Genomic DNA, 7225 nt, shown 5'->3' on the forward strand with positions numbered 1-7225 from the left:
CGAGATCTCTACAAGTCACATATTTAATGTTATAGATAAGTCATTCGAGAATTCCAGAATGGCTTATCGAGAAGTCAGGAAAGCTACTAGAGAACTCAGAAAGATACGAAAAGCTAAATTGAAGACATGAATATTGGAGATATCGACAAGTCATTTCTTCACTAGAGAACTCAGAGTTATCGACAAGTCTACATTCATTAGAGAACTCTGAGTTATCGATAAGTCAAGTTCCATTAGAAAACTCAGAGATATCGATAAGTCAAAATTCACTAGAGAACTCAGAGATATCGACAAGTTAAAATTCACTAGAGCACTCTGAGATTTCGACAAGTTAATTTGACTAGAGAACTCTGAGAAATCGACAAGTCAAGAAGCCACTAAGAACTAAGAGTTTGTTAGGGCGAAAACACGCGCTAATATCACGCAAGTATACGCATTCGCAAGTAGTATAAGATATAAATCAGATTCGTTCCCACAGAGACTGGTTTAGGTTAAGTTAATTTATGCACCTATGCAACAATGTATGGTTATCTCTCAATGCTAAGACAAATACAAATTGGGTTTTTATTAAACTAAGAGATTATACTAAATAACATTAACTAAGAGAATTGAGGTTAAATTAATATATATGATAAATTGGGATCCTAACTTCATTAAATACTTCATTCAATAGCCTTTCGTTCTTAACCTTAGCATGTGATGGTGAGGACACTAATCAGATAACACGAAACTGATAAACGCCAACTTTCGTTGCACGAGTACCATTCTACCAGACATCCACAAAAGAGATAGAAGCTGAATAGGCACCAATTATATTGAGACCCTATATGTCTATAGAATTTGACAACATAACAGTTTAAGCACAAGTTATCTATCTTGATACATAGTGGCAAGTAAAACGGTTAGAGTTACCTACGAATCATGCATACACATACATGAACCTATGCTAGCATGGCAAGTTCTAAACCTCTATATTCACTGTCGCTTCAATAGAGATTAACACGCTATCTTATATGTTAGCTACGCACATAAGACGAATAAGCACAACCAATACTAGGATATCAATCAATCACCACACACCAAGATATCGAAAAAATTAACTATTGAAATCCATAAGTAAATCCGCTAGAATCCCATGACAACGATTAGCCCATAATCGAACTCATCGTCACCATGGGTTCCAATGAAAGCATGGTATAAACAAGGTCTTAATAAACTAAATAATAATCAAAGTACGAATAAACGAGATCTAGGTTCAACAAGAACGAAAACGAGCATCCAAAGTTACAACTAATTCAAAGAATCACAAGTTGAAAACAAGATCTTCTTTTTCGGAGTTGTTCTGTGCTTCTAGGTCTTCTCCTTGGTATCCCTTCCTTCTTGCGCAAAACACAATCTTCTTCTTCTTAAAATCCCCTGTGAAAACGTCTCAAATCTACTTATATAATAGTCCCATAAAACTCAGATTACATAGAAGTTGGAAGCCAAACAGAAGTAGAAGTCTAAAATAATTAGCAAAATTCCCGACCCTGCGCGGCCGCTCAGCATAGCTGCGCGGCGCGCAGGCCTCCACTGGAAAAAATCCAAGTTTGCTCCGTTTCTTTGCCGTAATCTGCCCGTTCCTTTCCTCTCGCAATGGTGAACACATGCCAAGGCTTATTCTTGATGATTCCTCCCCGAAATGCAACTAATACCCTGAAATACATGAACACTAGAAAAACGCATCAAATATACAAAATACTTGATTTCAAGACACCAATTTAAGCCATTTTAAGACGTTCTAAGTGGTATAAAATGCCACTTATCACACCCCCAAACTTAAATCGATGCTTGCCCTCAAGCGTCACAGACTCAAAAACAAATAAAAATATGAATGAATACAATCTATATGAAAATGCAGCGATCCCCCTTACTACAATTAATCAACCAAATTGCCACATCTCAACGAATGCAGTTAGACAACTAAAGATCAATAAACTCATGCAAACGGACATACAGCCAGAAACGTGGTGTGTGCAAATGCTTAACAGATATGCTTCGGAACTAGACCAATTACTATGACTAGACTATCCTCAAGGCAATCCTACGATTATACAAAGAATAAAAATTCCAGGCACAAAGTGATATACAACACTACAAGAACTCTGGAGCATACTACGGAATCGTGCTTTTTATTTACAACTCAAATGCTTATTTGACCGTGCAATGAGTGAGGTCCACAAAAGACTTATACAATGATATCCATGTAACGAGCGTTAGGTTAGCGGATCCCAGACTCTAAAAGCCTTAGGTCGCTAGGCACAAAGTCCCCTAAGAACTTAATAACTCGAATACCAAAGAGCCCACTCTTGATCAATTATGCCAATTTTTTTTTTTTAAACTCTGAGCAAGTGCGTTTCGCTCCATCTTGCTCAACCCTAGACTACTCGCAACATACGCGAGCCGGCTACTAGCCATTTGACGCCTAGCCACAACTAGCAACAACTTCCATATTTTTTTCTCCAAAATTTTTCTTTTTCATGTCTTTATCACTAAGAACCTATAATCGAATTCTAAGCATAATAATAGATTGACCTTGAAAACAACCAAATCATAACACAATCTAGCCCTTTCGCATTCTCTAAGACTTAGTGGACTTACAATTGTTTCTAGCATGCATATCAACCTACACAACTTAATATCACTTTAATGCTATCACTACACTCACATCAATATCACAATTCAGTCGATAAATCATTGCAAAAGGGATCATGGTAAATGCATGAGCTACATGACATTCATAAAAAAAAACTATATGGCATAAATTATGCAACTATATGAACTAAACTATCATGAATATGCAACTAAATGACACACACACAATATTCCTTAACTACCACCCCCATACTTAAAATTTTCAATGTCCTCATTGAAGGCAATAATAAGGATTTCAGGCATACCTAATTAGCGGGAGATTCACCCTCGTCGGGTGGAGGATCAGGTGGCCAATCAACCTCGCCACCAGTGTCTCGAACAACAGTACCGAAAGCATGTGTCAAATCTGCAGCAAAATGACGGTGAATATCGTGCATGGCCTCCATACGCCTAGTTACTGCCTGTACTGCTCATCACCAACACCAGTCCTATCAATTACTGCACATGAGAAGAACCCTCTATAGGCACTGGAGGATCCGTTCGGCTACCCTCTACATCATCAAAGATATATCCCAACCCCTTGTCAGGGGGTGCACCTAAGAATGAATAACTCAAGTGATTTGGCAGTGGGTTGAGCTCAAGTGTAGGAGCATCTTCAATAGACGACTCGAGACGATCCTGAGAAATTTTCAGCTCTGCTAACCCAAGAGAATCGAATGGCACATCCAACTTCCTCTTCCACAGAGGTGCATTCAAAACCTGAATTTGCTCTACTTTAAAGCACTCCTCTTTAGCTGTGGGTAATTTTATTTCCTTGAACACATTGAAAGTGACCTTCTGATCATGAACCTTCATCGTAAGCTCTCCTTTTTGCACATCGATCATAGTTCGGCCTGTAGCCAAGAATGGTCTTCCCAAGATAATGGGAATCTTCTTATCTTCCTCGAAATCAAGAATTACAAAGTCAGCAGGGAAGAAGAGTTTATCCACCTTGACCAAGACATCCTCCACTATACCTCGTGGATAAGCGATGGAACGGTCAGCTAGTTGCAATGACATGTATGTTGGTTTCGGCTCAGGCAGACCAAGCTTCTTGAAGATAGATAAGGGCATCAGATTGATGCTAGCTCCTAAATCACATAAACACTTGTCGAACGACAAGTTTCCGATGGTGCAAGGAATAGTGAAGCTTCCAGGATCTTTAAGCTTCGGAGGCAACTTCTGTTGCAGCACAGCACTGCATTCCTCCGTTAGAGCAACGGTCTCTAAGTCATCGAGCTTCACTTTCCGAGAGAGAATACCTTTCATAAACCTCGCATAGCTAGGCATCTGTTCAAGAGCTTCAGCGAAAGGTATGTTGATATGAAGTTTCTTGAACACCTCCAGAAACTTCTCAAACTGCTTATCCAGCTTTTTTTCTGCAGCCTTTTAGGAAAAGGAGGTGGAGGATAGATCTCTCCCCTGTATTACCCTCAGGAGGAGTGTGTTCCACAGTAGTCTTCCTTGGTTCCACCTCTACTCCCTTCTGCACATCTTCTTCAGCCACAACTGCATTTTCTGAATCTTGAGATTTTTCAGGCTCTTCGTCTTGCTGAATTTGGGGGCTTGCGACCTTTCCAGACCTTAAGGTGATGGCGTTCACATGTTCTTCAACTTCCCTCTTTCCTGGATTGGCTTCTGTATCACTAGGAAGCGTTCCTGGTGGTCGATTCAATAAGGCATTAGCAATTTGCCCTATTTGGTTCTCCAGATTCTGGATAGAAACAGCTGGCTTTGGCATATAAGAGCCTGGTTTTTGCACATAAGCCTCAACTCCTCTAATTCAGATTTTTCATTCGAAGATAGACCTGCATCATGAGTTTGTTGTTGAAGTTGGAGTTGTTGCTGAAAACCAAGAGAGTTGAACAGCTTATTTCCAAACGGCTGGAACGGCTGTTGCATCACATTCTGATTGTTGCTCCAGCTGAAGTTAGGATGATTCCAGTTGTCAGGATGATAAGTGTCTGGAACTGGTTGTTGCGATCTCTGAAAGTTGCTCACAAACTGAGCTGAGTCGCTAGATATAGCGCATTGCTCTGTCGCATGCGGACCTGCACACAGCTCACAAACACTAATTATCTGCTTAACACCATAGTTAGCCAGAGAATCGATCTTCATAGACAACGCCTTTAGTTGAGCAGTGATAGCCGTAGCTGTATCCACTTCAAGAACTCCTGCTACCTTGCCCTGTGGATATCTCTGGGTTGGACTGATATTCATTAGCAGCCATCAGTTCAATTAGATCATAAGCTTCCTTATAGCTCTTTGCCCATAATGCTCCGCCTGATGCTGCATCGAGCATGGGTCTGGACTGTGCTCCCAACCCATTGTAAAAACAAGTGATGATCATCCAATCAGGAATTCCATGATGAGGACACTTCCTAAGCATCTCCTTGTAGCGCTCCCAAGCTTCACTTAGCGATTCTCCCGTTTGCTGCGCAAATTGAGTAATAGCATTCCTGAGTGCAGCTGTCTTCGCCATAGGGAAGAATTTAGTAAGAAACTTCTGAGCAAGATCTTCCCAAGTAGTAATCGAACCAGCTGGTAGAGAGAGTGTAACCAGCTCTTAGCCTTGTCCTTCAGAGAGAATGGGAACAGTCTCAGCTTCACAGCATCTTCAGAAACACGTTGAACTTGAAGGTGTCGCATATTCAATGAAATCCCTAATGTGTGTATTGGGATCTTCCGTTGGAGAACCCCCAAACTGGACTGAAGTCTGTACCCATTGAATTATGCCAGGCTTGATCTCAAAGGTATTAGCTGTGATAGCTGGCCGGACAATGCTAGATTGAATGTCATTGATCTTGGGTTGAGAAAAATCCATCAAGGCTTTCGTTCGTGCTGCTGGATCTCCCATTGTAATGAGTACCTGAAACACAAACAAATAAACCGTGAAAGTAAAAGAATCCGAGTCAGTGAACTTTAACGACCACTGATGACAAGCACATAAACTAAAAATTAACACCGAGTCCCCGGCAGCGGCGCCAAAAACTTGTTAGGGCGAAAACACGCGCTAATATTCACGCAAGTATACGCGTTCGCAAGTAGTATAAGATATAAATCAGATTCGTTCCCACAGAGACTGGTTTAGGTTAAGTTCAATTTATGCACCTATGCAACAATGTATGGTTATCGCTCAATGCTAAGACAAATAACAAATTGGGTTTTTATTAAACTAAGAGATTATACTAAATAACATTAACTAAGAGAATTGAGGTTAAATTATATATATGATAAACATGGGATTCTAACTTCATTAAATACTTCATTCAATAGCCTTTGTTCTTAACCTTAGCATGTGATGGTGAGGACACTAATCAGATAACACGAAACTGATAAACGCCAACTTTCGTTGCACGAGTACCATTCTACCAGACATCCACAAAAGAGATAGAAGCTGAATAGGCACCAATTATATTGAGACCCTATATGTCTATAGAATTTGACAACATAACGGTTTAAGAACAAGTTATCTATCTTGATTACATAGGGCAAGTAAAACGGTTAGAGTTACCTACGAATCATGCATACACATACATGAACCTATGCTAGCATGGCAAGTTCTAAACCTCTATATTCACTGTCGCTTCAATAGAGATTAACACGCTATCTTATATGTTAGCTACGCACATAAGACGAATAAGCACAACCAATACTAGGATATCATCAATCACCACACACCAAGATATCGAAACAATTAACTATTGAAATCCATAAGTAAATCCGCTAGAATCCCATGACAACGATTAGCCCATAATCGAACTCATCGTCACCATGGGTTCCAATGAAAGCATGGTATAAACAAGGTCTTAATAAACTAAATAATAATCAAAGTACGAATAAACGAGATCTAGGTTCAACAAGAACGAAAACGAGCATCCAAAGTTACAACTAATTCAAAGAATCACAAGTTGAAAACAAGATCTTCTTTTTCGGAGTTGTTCTGTGCTTCTAGGTCTTCTCCTTGGTATCCCAATTTCCTTCTTGCGCAAAACACAATCTTCTTCTTAAATCCCCCTGTGAAAACGTCTCAAATCTACTTATATAATAGTCCCATAAAACTCAGATTACATAGAAGTTGGAAGCCAAACAGAAGTAGAAGTCTAAAATAATTCAGCAAAATTCCCGACCCTGCGCGGCCGCTCAGCATAGCTGCGCGGGCGCGCAGGCCTCCACTGGAAAAAATCCAAGTTTGCTCCGTTTCTTTGCCGTAATCTGCCCGTTCCTTTCCTCTCGCAATGGTGAACACATGCCAAGGCTTATCTTGATGATTCCTCCCCCGAAATGCAACTAATACCCTGAAATACATGAACACTAGAAAAACGCATCAAATACACAAAATACTTGATTTCAAGACACCAATTTAAGCCATTTTAAGACGTTCTAAGTGGTATAAAATGCCACTATCAGAGTTATCGATAAGTCAAAGTGAAGATTTGAAGACTAGAGATCTCGACAAGCCAAAATTCTCTTATAGAGAACTGAAGACCTCTACAAGCTAAACTAAATATAGAGTACTAGAGATCTCGATAAGCCAATATACTTATCGAGA

At 39.9% G+C, this 7225-nt stretch overlaps 1 non-coding gene across 1 annotated transcript; it reads left to right on the top strand.

Moving 5' to 3' along the window:
* Positions 1-5033: 5033 nt before the first annotated feature.
* LOC141721895 (small nucleolar RNA R71) lies at positions 5034-5140 on the top strand. The gene has a single exon (XR_012574937.1). It is a non-coding gene; the product is annotated as a small nucleolar RNA R71 (small nucleolar RNA).
* Positions 5141-7225: the final 2085 nt, after the last annotated feature.

The sequence above is a fragment of the Apium graveolens genome, chromosome 4 (genome assembly GCF_009905375.1).
Source record: "Apium graveolens cultivar Ventura chromosome 4, ASM990537v1, whole genome shotgun sequence".
Lineage (NCBI taxonomy): Eukaryota > Viridiplantae > Streptophyta > Magnoliopsida > Apiales > Apiaceae > Apium > Apium graveolens.